The sequence below is a fragment of the Ascaphus truei genome, chromosome 3 (genome assembly GCF_040206685.1).
Source record: "Ascaphus truei isolate aAscTru1 chromosome 3, aAscTru1.hap1, whole genome shotgun sequence".
In the NCBI taxonomy this organism is placed as follows: Eukaryota; Metazoa; Chordata; class Amphibia; order Anura; family Ascaphidae; genus Ascaphus; species Ascaphus truei.
Genome location: NC_134485.1, coordinates 347,325,879 through 347,344,697, shown reverse-complemented (window position 1 = coordinate 347,344,697; position 18,819 = coordinate 347,325,879). Strand labels below are relative to the sequence as shown.

General features: G+C 53.6%; 1 long non-coding RNA gene across 1 annotated transcript; it reads right to left on the bottom strand.

The window, feature by feature from the left end:
• Nucleotides 1-7,579: 7,579 nt before the first annotated feature.
• LOC142491130 (uncharacterized) lies at nucleotides 7,580-15,261 on the bottom strand. Its single transcript, XR_012800295.1, has 3 exons — nucleotides 15,168-15,261; nucleotides 11,881-11,930; nucleotides 7,580-8,202 (listed from the first exon to the last, which is right to left on the bottom strand). It is a non-coding gene; the product is annotated as an uncharacterized LOC142491130 (long non-coding RNA).
• Nucleotides 15,262-18,819: the final 3,558 nt, after the last annotated feature.

Genomic DNA, 18,819 nt, shown 5'->3' with positions numbered 1-18,819 from the left:
TCCCGTCCCCTCTTGTCCACTGTCGTCCCATCCCCTCCTGTCCACTGTCGTCCTGTCCCCTCCTGTCCACTGTCGTCCTGTCCCCTCCTGTCCACTGTTGTCCCGTCCTCTCCTGTCCACTGTACCGTCCCCCTACTGTCCACTGTCCCATCCCCCTCCTGTCCACTGTCCCCTCCTGTCCACTGTCCCCGTCTCCTCCTGTCCACTGTCCCCGTCACCTCCTGTCCACTCTCCTGTCCACTGTCGTCCCGTCCCCCTCCTGTCAACTGTCGCATCCCCCTCCTGTCCACTGTCCCGTCCCCCTCCTGTCCACTGTCCCGTCCCCCTCCTGTCCACTGTCCCGTCCCCCTCCTGTCCACTGTTCACTGTCCCCCTCCTGTCCACTGTCCCGTCCCCCTCCTGTCCACTGTCCCGTCCCCCTCCTGTCCACTGTTCACTGTCCCCCTCCTGTCCACTGTCCCGTCCCCCTCCTGTCCACTGTCCCGTCCCCCTCCTGTCCACTGTCCCGTCCCCCTCTTGTCCACTGTTCACTGTCCCCCTCCTGTCCACTGTCCCCTCCTGTCCACTGTCCCCGTCCCTCCTGTCCACTGTCCCCCCCTCCTGTCCACTGTCCCCCCCTCCTGTCCACTGTCCCCCCCTCCTGTCCACTGTCCCATCCCCCTCCTGTCCACTGTCCCATCCCCCTCCTGTCCACTGTCCCCTCCCCCTCCTGTCTACTGTCCCCTCCCCCTCCTGTCCACTGTCCCCTCCCCTCCTGTCCACTGTCCCGTCCCCCTCCTGTCCACTGTCCCGTCCCCCTCCTGTCCACTGTCCCGTCCCCCTCCTGTCCACTGTCCCGTCCACCTCCTGTCCGCTGTCCCGTCCCCCTCCTGTCCGCTGTCCCGTCCCCCTCCTGTCCGCTGTCCTGTCCCCCTCCTGTCCACTGTCCCGTCCCGATCCTGTCCACTGTCCCGTCCCCCTCCTGTCCACTGTTCACTGTCCCCCTCCTGTCCACTGTCCCCATCCCTCCTGTCCACTGTCCCCGTCTCCTGTCCACTGTCCCCGTCCCCTCCTGTCCACTGTCCTGTCCGCCTCCTGTCCACTGTCCCCTCCTGTCCACTGTCCCCGTCTCCTCCTGTCCACTGTCCCCGTCTCCTCCTGTCCACAGTCCCCATCCCCTAATGTCCACTGTCCCGTCCCCCTCCTTTCCACTGTCCCATCCCCCTCCTGTCCACTGTCCCGTCCCCCTCCTGTCCACTGTCCCGTCCCCCTCCTGTCCACTGTCCCCTCCTGTCCACTGTCCCCGTCTCCTTCTGTCCACTGTCCCCGTCCCCTCCTGTCCACTGTCCCCGTCCCCTCCTGTCCACTGTCTCCGTCCCCTCTTGTCCACTCTCCTGTCCACTGTTGTCCCGTCCCCTCCTGTCCACTGTCGCCCCGTCCCCCTCCTGTCCACTGTCCCCCCCCTCCTGTCCACTTTTCCATCCCCCTCCTGTCCACTGTCCCGTCCCCCTCCTGTCCACTGTCCGTCCCCCTCCTGTCCACTGTCCCGTCCCCCTCCTGTCCGCTGTCCTGTCCCCTTCCTGTCCACTGTCCCGTCCCCCTCCTGTCCACTGTCCCGTCCCCCTCCTGTCCACTGTTCACTGTCCCCCTCCTGTCCACTGTCCCCATCCCTCCTGTCCACTGTCCCCGTCTCTTCCTGTCCACTGTCCCCGTCCCCTCCTGTCCACTGTCCCGTCCCCCTCCTGTCCACTGTCCCCTCTTGTCCACTGTCCCTGTCTCCTCCTGTCCACTGTCCCCGTCTCCTCCTGTCCACAGTCCCCGTCCCCGTCCCCTAATGTCCACTGTCCCGTCCCCCTCCTGTCCACTGTTCCATCCCCCTCCTGTACACTGTCCCATCCCCATCCTGTCCACTGTCCCGTCCCCCTCCTGTCCACTGTCCCCTCCTGTCCACTGTCCCCGTCCCCTCCTGTCCACTGTCCCCGTCCCCTCCTGTCCACTGTCCCCGTCCCCTCCTGTCCACTGTCTCCGTCCCCTCTTGTCCACTCTCCTGTCCAGTCGTCCCGTCCCCTCCTGTCCACTGTCGCCCCGTCCCCCTCCTGTCCACTGTCCCCCCCTCCTGTCCATTGTTCCATCCCCCTCCTGTCCACTGTCCCTTCCCCCTCCTGTCCACTGTCCGTCCCCCTCCTGTCCACTGTCCCATCACCCTCCTGTCCACTGTCCTGTCCCCCTCCTGTCCACTGTCCCCTCCTGTCCACTGTCCCCATCCCTCCTGTCCACTGTTCCCGTCTCCTCCTGTCCACTGTCCCCGTCCCCTCCTGACCACTGTCCCCGTCCCCTCCTGTCCACTCTCCTGTCCACTGTCGTCCTGTCCCCTCCTGTCCACTGTCGTCCCATCCCCTCCTGTCCACTGCCGTCCCGTCCCCTCCTGTCCACTGTCGTCCCGTCCCCTCCTGTCTAGTCGTCCCATCCCCTCCTGTCCACTGTCCCACCCTCCTGTCCACTGTCCCCCCCTCCTGTCCACTGTCCCCCCCTCCTGTCCACTGTCCCACCCTCCTGTCCACTGTCCCCCCCCTCCTGTCCACTGTCCCCCCCCTCCTGTCCACTGTCCCCCCCTCCTGTCCACTGTCCCCCCCTCATGTCCACTGTCTCCCCCCTCCTGTCCACTGTCCCCCCTCCTGTCCACTGTCCCCCCTCCTGTCCACTGTCCCCACCCCCCTCCTGTCCATTTCCCCCCCTCCTGTCCACTGTCCCCGTCCCTCCTGTCCACTGTCCCCGTCCCCTCCTGTCCACTGTCCCCGTCCCCTCCTGTCCACTTTCCCCATCCTCTCCTGTCCACTGTCCTCGTCCCCTCCTGTCCACTGTCCCCGTCCCCTCCTGTCCACTGTCCCCATCCCCTCCTGTCCACTGTCCCCGTCCCCTCCTGTCCACTGTCCCCCTCCTGTCCACTGTCCCCCCCTCCTGTCCACTGTGTCCCCCCCCTCCTGTCCACTGTCCCCCCTCCTGCCCACTGTCCCCGTCCCCTCCTGTCCACTGTCCCCGTCCCCTCCTGTCCACTGTCCCCGTCCCTCCTGTCCACTGTCCCCATCTCCTCCTGTCCACTGTCCCCATCTCCTCCTGTCCACTGTCCCCGTCTTCTCCTGTCCACTGTCCCCGTCCCCTCCTGTCCACTCTCCTGTCCACTGTCGTCCCGTCCCCTCCTGTCCACTGTCGTCCCGTCCCCCTCCTGTCCACTGTCGTCCCGTCCCCCTCCTGTCCACTGTCGTCCCGTCCCCTCTTGTCCACTGTCGTCCCGTCCCCTCCTGTCCAGTCGTCCTGTCCCCTCCTGTCCACTGTCGTCCTGTCCCCTCCTGTCCACTGTTGTCCCGTCCCCTCCTGTCCACTGTACCGTCCCCCTACTGTCCACTGTCCCATCCCCCTCCTGTCCACTGTCCCCTCCTGTCCACTGTCCCCGTCTCCTCCTGTCCACTGTCCCCGTCACCTCCTGACCACTCTCCTGTCCACTGTCCCCCCTTCTGTCCACTGTCCCCCCTCCTGTCCACTGTCCCCGTCCCCTCCTGTCCACTGTCCCCATCCCCTCCTGTCCACTTCCCCCCCTCCTGACCACTGCTCCCCCCCCACCTGTCCACTGCCCCCATCCTGTCCACTGTCCCCCACTCCTGTCCACTGTCCCCCCACCTCCTGTCCACTGTCCCCCCACCTCCTGTCCACTGTCCCCCCCTCCTGTCCACTGTCCCCCCTCCTGTCCACTGTCCCCCCCTCCTGTCCACTGTACCCATCCCCTCCTGTCCACTGTCCCCCCCTCCTGTCCACTGTCCCCCCCCAGTACACTGTCCCCCCCTCCTGTCCACTGTCCCCTCCTGTCCACTGTCCCCTCCTGTCCACTGTCCCCATCCACTGTCCCCGTCCCCTCCTGTCCACTGTCCCCATCCCCTCCTGTCCACTGTCCCCGTCTGTCCACTGTCGTCCCGTCCCCTCCTGTCCACTGTCGTCCCGTCCCCTCCTGTCCACTGTCCCTGTCCCCTCCTGTCCACTGTCCCCATCCCCTCCTGTCCACTGTCCCCTTCCCCTCCTGTCCACTGTCCCCATCCCGTCCTGTCCACTGTCCCCATCCCCTCCTGTCCACTGTCCCGCCCCCTCCTGTCCACTGTCCCGTCCCCTCCTGTCCACTGTCCCGTCCCATCCTGTCTACTGTCCCGTCCCCTCCTGTCCACTGTTCCCGTCCCCTCCTGTCCACTGTCCCCGTCCCCTCCTGTCCACTGTCCCCGTCCCCTCCTGTCCACTGTCCCCATCCCCTCCTGTCCACTGTCCCCGTCCCCTCCTGTCCACTGTCCCCCTCCTGTCCACTGTCCCCCCCTCCTGTCCACTGTGTCCCCCCCCTCCTGTCCACTGTCCCCCCTCCTGCCCACTGTCCCCGTCCCCTCCTGTCCACTGTCCCCGTCCCCTCCTGTCCACTGTCCCCGTCCCTCCTGTCCACTGTCCCCATCTCCTCCTGTCCACTGTCCCCATCTCCTCCTGTCCACTGTCCGTCTTCTCCTGTCCACTGTCCCCGTCCCCTCCTGTCCACTCTCCTGTCCACTGTCGTCCCGTCCCCTCCTGTCCACTGTCGTCCCGTCCCCCTCCTGTCCACTGTCGTCCCGTCCCCCTCCTGTCCACTGTCGTCCCGTCCCCTCTTGTCCACTGTCGTTCCGTCCCCTCCTGTCCAGTCGTCCTGTCCCCTCCTGTCCACTGTCGTCCTGTCCCCTCCTGTCCACTGTTGTCCCGTCCCCTCCTGTCCACTGTACCGTCCCCCTACTGTCCACTGTCCCATCCCCCTCCTGTCCACTGTCCCCTCCTGTCCACTGTCCCCGTCTCCTCCTGTCCACTGTCCCCGTCACCTCCTGACCACTCTCCTGTCCACTGTCCCCCCTTCTGTCCACTGTCCCCCCCTCCTGTCCACTGTCCCCGTCCCCTCCTGTCCACTGTCCCCATCCCCTCCTGTCCACTTCCCCCCCTCCTGACCACTGCTCCCCCCCCACCTGTCCACTGCCCCCATCCTGTCCACTGTCCCCCACTCCTGTCCACTGTCCCCCCACCTCCTGTCCACTGTCCCCCCACCTCCTGTCCACTGTCCCCCCCTCCTGTCCACTGTCCCCCCTCCTGTCCACTGTCCCCCCCTCCTGTCCACTGTACCCATCCCCTCCTGTCCACTGTCCCCCCCTCCTGTCCACTGTCCCCCCCCAGTACACTGTCCCCCCCTCCTGTCCACTGTCCCCTCCTGTCCACTGTCCCCTCCTGTCCACTGTCCCCATCCACTGTCCCCGTCCCCTCCTGTCCACTGTCCCCGTCCCCTCCTGTCCACTGTCCCCATCCCCTCCTGTCCACTGTCCCCGTCTGTCCACTGTCGTCCCGTCCCCTCCTGTCCACTGTCGTCCCATCCCCTCCTGTCCACTGTCCCTGTCCCCTCCTGTCCACTGTCCCCATCCCCTCCTGTCCACTGTCCCCTTCCCCTCCTGTCCACTGTCCCCGTCCCCTCCTGTCCACTGTCCCCATCCCGTCCTGTCCACTGTCCCCATCCCCTCCTGTCCACTGTCCCGCCCCCTCCTGTCCACTGTCCCGTCCCCTCCTGTCCACTGTCCCGTCCCATCCTGTCTACTGTCCCGTCCCCTCCTGTCCACTGTTCCCGTCCCCTCCTGTCCACTGTCCCCGTCCCCTCCTGTCCACTGTCCCCGTCCCCTCCTGTCCACTGTCCCCATCCCCTCCTGTCCACTGTCCCTGTCCCCTCCTGTCCACTGTCCCTGTCCCCTCCTGTCCACTGTCCCCGTCCCCTCCTGTCCACTGCCCCCCCTCCTCCTGTCCACTGCCCCCCCTCCTCCTGTCCACTGCCCCCCCTCCTCCTGTCCACTGCCCGCCCCTCCTCCTGTCCACTGCCCCCCCCTCTTCCTGTGCACTGTTCCCCCCTTCTCCTGTCCACTGTCCCCCCCCTCCTCCTGTCCACTGTCTCCCCCTCCTTCTGTCCACTGTCCCGTCCCCTCCTGTCCACTGTCCCGTCCCCTCCTGTCCACTGTCCCGTCCCCTCCTGTCCACTGTCCCATCCCCTCCTGTCCACTGTCCCTGTCCCCTCCTGTCCACTGTCCCTGTCCCCTCCTGTCCACTGTCCCCGTCCCCTCCTGTCCACTGTCCCCGTCCCCTCCTGTCCACTGTCCCCGTCCCCTCCTGTCCACTGTCCCCATCCCCTCCTGTCCACTGTCCCCATCCCCTCCTGTCCACTGTCCCTGTTCCCTCCTGTCCTCTGTCCCTGTCCACTGTCCCCGTCTCCTCCTTTCCACTGTCCCCGTCCTCCTCCTGTCCACTGTCCCCGTCCTCCTCCTGTCCACTGTCCCCGTCCTCCTCCTGTCCACTGTCCCCGTCCTCCTCATGTTCACTGTCCCCCCTCCTCCTGTCCACTGTCCCCGTCCTCCTCCTGTCCACTGTCCCCCCCTCCTGTCCACTGCCCCCCCCTCCTGTCCACTGCCCCCCCCTCCTGTCCACTGTCTCCCCCCTCCCCTCCTCCTGTACACTGCCCCCCCTCCCCCCTCTTCCCCCCTCCCCTCCCCCCCTCCCCTTTCCTCCCTCCCTCCCCCCACCTTCCCCCCCCTTTTCCCCCACCTCTCCCCCCCTTCCCCCCCCTTTTCCTAGCGGGAAATTTAACTCACGGGCAACGCTGGGTCTCTCAGCTAGTAGTTTATAAACATAATGGGACACTAGCCACAAAACTATACAAAAATCCAACAGACAAGAACACCCTCCTATTAGCTACCAGCCATCATCCAGCGGCACTGAAACGAGGCTTACCATATGCACAATTTTTGCGTGTAATAAGGATCACCAGTGACCCGTCGCAGTTGGACCAGGCACTGCTAGAGATGAAAGATCGGTTCCTGACGCGTGGATACGCATATAACGATGTCTCTATGGCCTTGGAACAGACCAAAAGCTTGGACAGAAGCAGGTCGCTGATACCCAAAGACAAAAAAACCAGACGATAACCGGTTTAACTTTAGAAGCACCTTCAGCACGGCTTCTGGCTTTATTAAGTGGAGCATCCGTAATCACAGCCATATCATGACCAACGATAAAGTCATAGGCAAAAAGTTCATTAAACCACCCAGATTCTGTTATCAAAGAGGCTGGAACCTGGGTGACTACCTCACGGAGGCAGACCCCACCGCCAAGTATGCTGCAAAACCAACGTGGCTGTCTAGACCAACAGGCGTGTACAAATGTCGCGGTTGCATAAACTACCAGTACTTGATACTGGGGAATTCATATCCACACCCTCACAATGGCAACCGCCTGAAGATCAGGGACATAATGAATTGTGAATCGAAATACGTAGTATATTTCATACAATGCCCATGTGGTCTATATTACGTGGGCAAGACAAAGAGGGTGCTCAAAGAGCGATTGGACCTTCATCGATCTGCTATACGGAAGGCACTGGCTGACTCAGAAAACAAGGAGGATCTGTCACATCAACCAGTAGCAAGACATTTCAAAGAGAAGAGGCATGGGCTCTCTACCTTGCTTTATATATATATATATATATACAGTGGTTGACAAATCACCAAAAAATCTACTCGCCACACAAAAAAATCTACTCGCCACCTAGTACCAAACGTGTGCTGCTTGGGCCAATATTTACTCGCCCGGGGGTTAAATCCACTCGCCCGGGGCGAGCAAATGTATAGGTTTGTCGAACACTGTATATATATATATATATATATATATATCTGTGATTCCCACCAAAGTAGAAATCACGAAGCAGCACTCAGTAAATGATGTTCAAAAAAGTGTATTGAACACAGGGGGCACACAAACTCCAACGTTTCGGTCCCAGAACGAGGACCTTCCTCAGGGAGGTGCAGCAGAAGTATGGCGTGACAGATTCTTATACCCATAAACCAGTGCACTGAATCAGCTGTAGCCAATTAAATCATTTAATCACCACAAAAAAAACACCACCAGGGGTCACCAATCACGTGCGGCGGCCAATCGGAACAGCGCTGATGCGTCTTTTCCTCTCCGCACATGCGTAGTAGAGCAATGTTAATTGTACACCATGTGATGGCCTGGCGTCCTCCGTTGCTAGGTTCCAAAGTGCTTAGCATCTAATCTCCAATGGCAACGAGCGAAGGGGGAAGCCTGCGGATGCAGGATCCTGGCACAGCCCCAGAGCTGAATCACCCCGCACACCGTCGTAAACTCCTAGAATACAATAAGGGAGGGAACACCGTAAGTGGAGGGAACGGGAAGGGTAAAAACACAGACACACAATGTTGCAGGAATCAAACAGTCCAAGGTAGTTGCCAGAAGGCAATGCTGTCACAGCAAACAAAAAGTCACTGGGGCACAGGCACATACTGAGCACTGGTAGTGACCATGGGAAACTGAATGATCTCAGAGTACACCAATTGTTGGGCAGAACCCCACTATTGGATAATACCCATCAGCAAAAAATAGTCACTAGTGTCACTGCAATTACAGGAAACATCCTAATTTAAAGTCTTCGTTGAGACCTTTCGGTGCCATTGTATCGAGCTCAAATATCATCCTCGCTTCTCAGTGTAGTAGAAGTTTTCCGCTATCACCGCCACGCGCCGGTGGGCGTGCATGCACGATAGGCGTACATCGCAAGGTTGCAAGACTATGTTTAAGTTTTTTTTAAATGCCTAGCAAATGGTTGTAGTTTTAAATCCTCCAGATTTCCAGTATCCAAAAGAGCCTTTCTAATGGTCAATCTATGCATACATATACAGTATGTTCTTTAAATATCATTTATATGTGATCAAGAGCAGATTGCTTTACCTCCCTCAGCGTTCAAACCTGTAATTAAGTTGGTGAGCTCAAGGAAGGAGAACGAGCAAGCACCAAGTCAGACTTGGCCGAGTTGCTATGCTAAGAAAAATGGTTAATAAAAAGATGAATGGTGATGCAGAATTTGGTACACGCTCTCATCTCCCCCGCTAACACTTATTAAATCTCCTCAAATCGCAATCTGACGAGCAGAAGCAGAATAATTGATTACAAAACCCTGATTCAGTAATGCCAAGTTGTTCTAAATGCCGCTCTGCTTGTTCCTTACTATGTAACCCCCAGACTTATGGGAAACACAGTGATAATGGGGTCTAGGTATTATTAACACACAGAAAACACATGCGCTTTTTTTGCACTATAACATTTGTCAGTGAACAGTTGCATCAAATGTAAGAAACTACTTTTACATCTGATCCAGATTGTAAGAAGCCAGAAAGTGACCCCATCTTAAGCCTGGCTGATTGTTTAAAAATATAGGTTGAAGGAAGAAAAAGTAACGCACAGAGACGCAGAGTTTAATACATCTCCTTACAATGTGTGTCATGTAACGCCTTCCTAACTCACCCTATTGACACTCCCCACTTTATCAGCAAAGCTGCACATGGGACAACATTTGGCCAAATAGCTTTATACAGCGATGCTAAGGAGGTGCAAAGTATGAACTACATTTATTGTGACAATTTCGCTCCGTGGCCTTCGTTCACAAACCCCATAAAAAGCAAATCTTTTAGGTGAACTCCGGTCTGGAAAACTACAGTTGGTTCAATGGATCTTTGCTCCAACAGGAAGACTCCTCCAATAAGACCATAGCAGGGGAGGTAAAACAAGAGGTGTGCACTATAAACCATTTAAATACAAGGAAATTATACGGAAGTATTGCAAGGCAAATGATGTAAGAATAAGGCTGGGTCCACGGTGACTCAGCCCGTGCGGAGGCGCGCTGAGGCTGAATTTTCCCTGGCCTGGGTTAGCGTGCCGTCCGGGGGCGTGTCGGGGGGCGGGCCAGTGACGTCACGGAGCTGGTTCGCCCTCATTGGGCGAACCGCTCACGTGACCGGCCCTGCGCTCCCATGAGCGCGAAAATTTTACATTTTCATAAGACGTACGCTTCCGCGCGCTTGCGGAAGCGTAAGCGAGCCCCTGCTAAAGCCGCTCTCATTGCGGCTGCAGGGGCTCACTGCCGAGCAGCAGCGCGCCTCAGCACTGGGCCTAAGATGACAAGTCGTACATGTGCACAAAGGGAGTACGTACCAAAAAGACCGTACACTCTCATTTGTTAGTGGGACACATACAGAGAAAGGAATAGGTGCGTTCGTATCCTTGGTGCAGTGGGTATAATTGGGCATGATAAGGGAGTGGGAATACTCTGACACTGCACGGGATGGGGAGGTGAGAGGTTTAATAAGGTCTGCATGGTGCAGGGAGGTAGGATCAGATAACACATGGCTGGGTGGTTGGCCCTCCTGCTATTGCCCCTTTAATTCAGACAGACGCCAAGATAGGGAGCAGGAGGTGCGGTGTGTGTATGCGAAAGAGGGGGAGGCCTCATTAACCCCTCGCAAGCAGTCATCCCCGCGGCCTGCTCTCTGCCTCACCACCACTTTAATGAGGCTCCTGACCACAGACTCAATCAGAGCCATATGACGGCTCCATGAGAAGGGGGGGATCGACCCGCAAGATAGTCTGTGTGTGTGCCCCCCCTTCTCTCAAAGCTGTAACCCTGGTGCCGGCTTTACTCATGTGGCTCAGGGACGCCTGGGAGAGGAGCCTGCAATTACATTCAGCTCTGAGCGCTGTGGTCAGGCTGCAAGGGGGGAGACATTTGCTTCTGTTTGCATATCCTCTGCCTCCCTTATATGGCAATAAGGCACTCTTACCAGCGAGCCTATCCAGCCCTAGTGTATAGCTGCTTGCCCTAATTATGAGATTTCAACCCAAACTGGAAGTTTTGTGAGTGAAAAATGCATAAACCTTCATTCGAGTGGGGGAGTTAAGAGAGGGGCGGTGAAATGATAGAGGGGTAAATGTGAAATAGGCTATAGCTGCTCAACTTAATAGACCAAGGAGTTCAAAGGTTAGCGCAAAGTTTGTGTGTCAGATATATACTGTATGTGTGTGTGTATATGTAATGTAATGTATATATATCTGTAGCGCGGGTCCAAATTTTCAGGAAAGTTTGGGCCATTCTGGGGTTTCTAAATGACTCCCCCCGCCCCCATAGGATCCTAGGTTACAAATGATATCCGTGCTGCCATAGATTCTAGAGCTGGAATACAACCAAAGATTGCTTATGATTGGGAGCAAAAAAACCAAACTGTCCTGAAAATCGGGAGCTGGTTGACATGTGAACGTGCAATGATGCAGTCAGTATCCGTACCATCCATACCTCACCTGTACGGAGGAAGCAATCTGGTATTTGTGATAACGTAAAAATCTCATGGGTGGCAGCATAAATCAATGCAATCAATAAAAGAATACTGTCTGGATCAGGGGTGGCCAACTCCAGTCCTCAAGGGCCACCAACAGGTCAGGTTTTCATGCTATCCCTGCTTCAACACAGGCGGCTCAATCAGTGGCTCAGTCAAAGACCGCGTGCGCTGATGCAGATATCCGGAAAACCCGACCTGTTGATAGCCATTGAGGACTGCAGTTGGCTTCCCCTGCGCTGGATTCTGCATACCTGTCTGAATTGTTTCCCTTGTTACCTGATGTTCAACATACCAGTGCGCTTCGGAAATGGCTCGTTAGCTGCAAAACACCGTGATAGGTAGGAAGGTATTTTTGTGAAATGACTCCCTATTTGTGTCCTTGAAAAGTAAACTGCATCTCATTTTTAATTTTATGCATAGAGTTTTAGGTGCATTTTCTATACAGAGAGAGGGTTATATAGCAAACTCTTCTTGCTGCAAAATCGGTGCAAACATGAAGCAACACTACTTTGCATCTGGGAAATGTGATATATACTGTGTAAATTTGAATATATAGCAATTTTAATATGTAACTCAGTCAGGTCTATATTTTAAAGCATTTAAAAAAAAAAAATAATGTAGGCTGTTATTCATTTTCAACCTTTGAGTACTCTGGGTTGCAAAATAAAAATATCCCAAATCTGTTTCTCTCTGTGAAAAAAAGAACAAAACAAAATGTCAGGGAAAGTGTGCAGCACCTCAGGTATAAAGCATTTTTTATTTTAGAGAATCACAATAAATGTCTTATTTCATTATGACACTGTGTGCACATTTGCTTGTCATTTCCCAGAATCCCTGGCTTCAGTGGAAGCACTGTATGCCAAGAGATAATGGGGGAAGGCCGGGTTGCAGACGTGTGATATTTTTATTTGCTCTTCATTATATCTCCAACATAACAAAAACACGAGTGTAGGATGTCACAATGATGCCTGTTTATGACAATAAACATTGGGAAATGAAAGCAATTTGTACAAAAACTGCATCCAGTGTCGGCCCCTCAAACAACAAGTTATTTCCTCACATGTTTACATTCTAACAATCACTTCATAAATATTCTTTCATATAGGGAATAGTGGCCAACAGATGAATGGGATTAATTGCCTCAGCTGGGTGACATAGTAGTGACACAGACTGACAGATGCAAGATACCAATGGCCTGTAGGGTCTTTTGCTTCTGCTATGATGGGGCATTGCGATGCAGATTGGTGCAGATCTGCCCTTCACAGCTCAAGGTGACAGTAATGCAGACATGTTGGACCAGTTGTAATGGATCCAGTACTTCACTGTATAATGTGAGATGTATAGCCCTCCTACGGTTTGGCTACCAAGGAGTTAATATTAAAGAAACTCATTTTGGGTATACCACCAATTTTGCCCCCTGCCCTCTTCCATAACTTGTGTCATTAAGAGAAAGGGGGTCGTTTTGCCTCCTATGTAAATGGCTCTAATCTTTCTCCCAGACCCAGTTTTTAATTTAGTTCGTTAAGTTTTAGCCAAGTGTTTATTTAATAGTGTTACTGCCCAGTCCTAGGGTAGTAAGAGACGTTATCCCACCCAGGACTTAGGCAGAGGTGCCCAAGACCACGGAAGCACTATACCCAGAAGGATCTCGAGCTTGAGGGTCCAAGTAAAAAGGGAGCAGCAGAAGTATTAGTGCAGAAGCTGAATCTATGAACCTATCTATCTTCCCAACTCTGTAAAGAACGTACCCCCTCTGGGTGAGGTCCAGGATTTAACAGAGGGTGAGGGTGTTGGGTGAGGGTGTTTTTATATTATTGAAGAATGCATCGTCTATTCACCTTTAAAGACTATTTCATAAACTTGTATTTTTTTTTCTAGAAAAGTTGCCTATATTTTGTCCTTCTCTTCTCACCACCAGGCCCTTGCAAAACACAGTATTTCCTGAACTAACAATGGGACGGTGTCTATGCGGCCAGTAAGATTATTGCTAGATTCCTGCGAGTATCCCTCCCACTGGCCGCGTGGAGGCTATATATGTATAGATGGAGGCACCTATGTGTTTACTGAACCTGTCTTGCTCCCAACACTAAGTGACAAGGACTTGAGAGCCTTCCACTGCCAGCACTGTGCGAGAGTGATGCATAGACAGAATGGCCGTGGACAGTCATTAAGCCTATATGTCCCAGGACACAAACTAAGGCCGGGACACAGACTAAGGCCAGGACACAGACTAAGACCGGAACACAGACTAAGACCGGAACACAGACTAAGACCGGGACACAGACTAAGACCGGGACACAGACTAAGGCCGGGACACAGACTAAGGCCGGGACACAGACTAAGACCGGAACACAGACTAAGACCGCGACACAGACTAAGACCGGGACACAGAGTAAGACCGGGACACAGACTAAGACCGGGACACAGACTAAGAACGGGACACAGACTAAGACCGGGACACAGACTAAGACCGGGACACAGACTAAGACTGGGACACAGACTAAGACCGGGACACAGACTAAGGCCGGAACACAGACTCAGACTGGGTCTCAGACTAAGACCGGGACACAGACTAAGGCCGGGACACAGACTAAGACTGGGACACAGACTAAGGCCGGGACACAGACTAAGGCCGGGACACAGACTAAGGCCGGGACACAGACTAAGACTGGGTCACAGACTAAGACCGGGTCACAGACTAAGACCGGGAAACAGACTAAGGCCGGGACACAGACTAAGACCGGGACACAGACTAAGACCGGGTCACAGACTAAGACCGGGACACAGACTAAGACCGGGACACAGATTAAGACCGGGACACAGACTAAGACCGGGTCACAGACTAAGACTGGGACACAGACTATAACCGGGACACAGACTAAGGCCGGGACACAGACTAAGACCGGGACACAGACTAAGACCGGGACACAGACTAAGGCTGGGACACAGACTAAGACCGGGTCACAGACTAAGACCGGGACACAGACTAAGGCCGGGACACAGACTAAGACCGGAACACAGACTAAGACCGGGTCACAGACTAAGACCGGGACACAGACTAAGACCGGGACACAGATTAAGACCGGGACACAGACTAAGACCGGGTCACAGACTAAGACCGGGACACAGACTAAGACCGGGACACAGACTATAACCGGGACACAGACTAAGGCTGGGACACAGACTAAGACCGGGACACAGACTAAGACCGGGACACAGACTAAGACCGGGACACAGACTAAGACCGGGACACAGACTAAGGCCGGGACACAGACTAAGACTGGGAAACAGACTAAGGACCGGGACACAGACTAAGACCGGAAAACAGACTAAGACCGGGACACAGACTAAGACCGGGACACAGACTAAGATCGGGACACAGACTAAGAACGGGACACAGACTAAGACTGGGTCACAGACTAAGACTGGGTCACAGACTAAGACTGGGACACAGACTAAGACCGGGACACAGACTAAGACCGGGACACAGACTAAGACCGGGACACAGACTAAAACTGGGAAACAGACTAAGGACCGGGTCACAGACTAAGACCGGGACACAGACTAAGACTGGGAAACAGACTAAGACCGAGGCACAGACTAAGACAGGGTCACAGACTAAGACCGGGACACAGACTAAGACTGGGAAACAGACTAAGGCCGGGACACAGACTAAGACCGGGTCACAGACTAAGACCGGAACACAGACTAAGACCGGGACACAGACTAAGACCGGAACACAGACTAAGACCGGGACACAGACAAGAGCTCTTCTATCTATGAAAAAAAACGAGGCTGGCAATCACACCCCCTAGATAGAGGGCCCCTATAAATGAAACCGTAGCTACATTTAAAAACGTGTCTGGTCGGTAAGATTTAACCCATTCAACATTTCACTTTGTTCCTTGATACTACACAGAGCTGCACCTTTAATTCCCAATGCCACTGAAGGAGTTACAGGAAAGGGCTTCATGTGGCTGCTGGGTTTTCTCCCTTTAGGTGCTGAATCTCCTGTTAGCTGTCTGCCTGCATCTCTCTCCCTCCTTCCTGCTCATTGCGACCACACACCAGAAGACAACATAAAAAAAAAAAAAGTACTTTAAATACAGCTATCTTGTTATTTATAGCGCATGGGCCTGGAAATGGCATAATTACATGAGACGCTCCTCTCTGGTCAGTGGGAACATCAGGCTTCCTCCCAGCCACCCGCTGGCCAAATCCAGGCCTCTAATTAGCCTGCCGACAGCCGCCCCAAGGCAGTATGGATTATTATCAGTGGCCAGGACAGTCAGATTCTGCATGCAGAGGGTACATGGGCGGGTCAAGAGGAGACCTTTAAAGGTGCACTCACATTTGGTAGGAAATTATGTTTCTATGTATTTGTCCATTTTTATATATATATAAAAATATACACAGCACAGATACCTCTACATCTATCTATATCTACTATATATTTCTGAAACCACTGTATGCCTGTCTGTCCTCTGTCCCTACGGGAAATCGCATTGGAGCTTTGGCCCGTCACTCCGCCTCAGACCAATGAGATGGCTCCCTTGGCCCGCCCGCCCCCGCACACCTCTCATTGGCCTGAGGCGGAGTGACGGGCCAAAGGTCACACACACACACACCGCCCGCTATCTTCAAGCCGCCACGTGAGGTATGGGGGGGGAGGGGGTTGGAGGGAATGGCGTGCCGCCCGCTATCTTCATGCCCCCAAAGCCGCCGCATGGGGGGGGGGGGTGGTGCCGGCCTGAAACTAGCTTCATGCCGCTGCGGGGGGTAAGATGCACAGGGGAAATGCAGGCCTGCCCGCCCGCTATCTTAAGGCCTCCGCCTGAGGTATGGGGGTTGCGGGGGGCGGAGGTATGGGGGCTGCGGGGGGCGGGTGTAGGGGGAGATGTCACTAAATAACCCACCCAGTCACTAAATAATGTCACTAAATAACCCACCCAGTCACTAAATAAAGTCACTAAATAAAAGTCTCTAAATAAAGTCACTAAATAACCCACCCACCCAGTCACTAAATAACCCACCCACCCACCCAGTCACTAAATAAAGTCACTAAATAAATGTCACTAAATAAAGTCACTAAATAAATGTCACTAAATAAAGTCACTAAATAAAGTCACTAATAACCCACCCAGTCACTAAATAAAAGTCACTAAATAACCCACGCCCTCCCCCCTGCCTTCCCCCCCCTTGCCCCTGCCCCCCCTTGCCCCTGCCCCCCCCCTTGCCCCTGCCCCCCCCCCTTGCCCCTGCCTCCCCCCCTTGCCCCTGCCTCCCCCCCCTTGCCCCTGCCTCCCCCCCCTTGCCCCTGCCTCCCCCCCTTGCCCCTGCCTTCCCCCCCCTTGCCCCTGCCTTCCTCCCCCCTTGCCCCTGCCTTCCCCCCCCCTTGCCCCTGCCTTCCTCCCCCCTCCTGCCCCTGCCTTTCACCCCCCCGCCCCTGCCTTTCACCCCTGCCTTTCACCCACCACCTCACACCCCTTCCCACCGTAGTGGGACCGCCACACCGCACTCACCAGCCACTCGCCAACTCACAATAACTTTACAATAAACCATTTTTAAACAACATCCGATTACATTTTCTTCCATGTTTCTTTTCAACATTATTATACAACCTTTCCACCAAATACTCAACCTATTCTTACCCTATTTAGAAATACTACCTATTACGGATTTACACGCCGGGTATATCAGCTAGTATATATATATATATATATATATATATATATATATATATATATATATATATATATATATATATATATATATATATAGTATATATATACACATGCAGATGAGCATACAGTTGTATTTACATTTGCATATTTGCTTTGCTGTGGAGGGTTTTTGTCACTTTTTTTACTCACCATAACTTAACTCAGTATTATGGTTGGCCCATCCTTTAGCTTCTTTGCATACCCAGTTAATCAACCCCACACTGATGAGACCAATTAAGGTCGAAACAGCTGTCTGTGGGTGTTTTTCTGGGTATGCACCTTAACCCCGGCTGTGCTCAAAGCTGTGACCATGCAGCAAGCTTAAGCCTATAGGGAACCATGTTAAAAATGGTTTTTGAAGCAAAAAGTGGCACTGTGTGCTCATTTGCATGTCATTTCCCAGAATCCCTTGCTGCAGTGGAAGTGCTGTGTGCTGGGTGATAATGGGGAAAGGCGGGGTTGCAGACCTGCCTAAGACATGCAGATGAGCATACAGTTGTATTTACATTTGTATATATATATATATATATATATATATATATATATATATATATATATATATATATATATATATATATGTTAGGTATCACCTAATACTGAAGAACACACACACACATATATATATATATGTGTGTGTGTGTGTGTGTGTTCTTCAGTATTAAGTGATACCCAACTCATTTATTCTGCACTGGACTAACACGGCAATTTTCGTTTTATACATATACCGTATATATATATATATTTTTTACAAACATTACAATACAGGAAATATTAACACAGGTGGGATGTGTGTCAAGACAAAAATGAAACATTGGGAGAAAGGAGTCCCTTTCCCAAAGAGCTTACAATCTAATCAGTATGTGGGGAGACTAACAGAAACAGCAGGAGTAAATCTGAGTGCAGTGGTTAGTGTGTGTACAAGAGCACATTGAAGTTTAGTGAGCAGTGTCACCAAGGACTATTTAAACACTTGTTGAACAGGTGAGTTTGCAGGTGGGTTATGACGTTAGGAGAGAAGGTGCTTGGCAGACATTGGGAGGGAGTTGCAGAGGAAGGCTGCGTTCCCGCTGGCGCTGACCGCGCTCATGCTTGAGAGTTGGTGACGTCACCAACTCTCAAGCATGAGTGCAGGGAGTCCTGCCTAATTTTGTAATGTGTGTATATGGGTGTGTGTGCCTGTGTTCTGTGTGCACTTACCTCTGCTGAGCGCGCTTCAATCTCACATTTTTTGCCTGTGCACGAGCACGCGCGCGCACCGCGTGAGCGGGGACGTCCGAATTCACATTGGAAGAAGGAACCTCTGCAAGCACCGTGCGCTCAGCGCCAGCGGGGAAGCAGCCTAAGCCTGACACGGGTAGGGAAAAGGCCGTCCGAGGCAGAGAATAGAGAGTGAGTGGGGTTGGGGGTGGGGATATAGTGAGAGATTAAAGTTGAGATAACAATAGGGCAGAAGAAGTGGAGAACTTTGAAAAAAAGAGAGGAAGAATGTTCTAGTAAATGTAGTAACAAGAGTTTTATAGGAAGCCAACAGAGATTTCAGGGGGAGAGAAGCAGACTGAAGGAGAGAGAGTAGGGTTACCCTCACTGCAGCATTTTGGATAGATGCAAATACTTTGTTACAGAATTCTATTGATTTTGCCGAATAAAGGACCTTGGTTTCCTCTTACATGTATATTATGGTACATACAAAACAGACCTATAATCAAATGAAAGCAGTCAATTAATGTACGAATTAAGTTGGCGTATAAATAAAATAATATGTACAATGCCAAAATAATTGATTTTTAAAATCTGGAATAGTAAAAGAGACAAAGAAAATGGGTTAAAAAACGGCAAAAATGCAAAGTCTAGCCTAG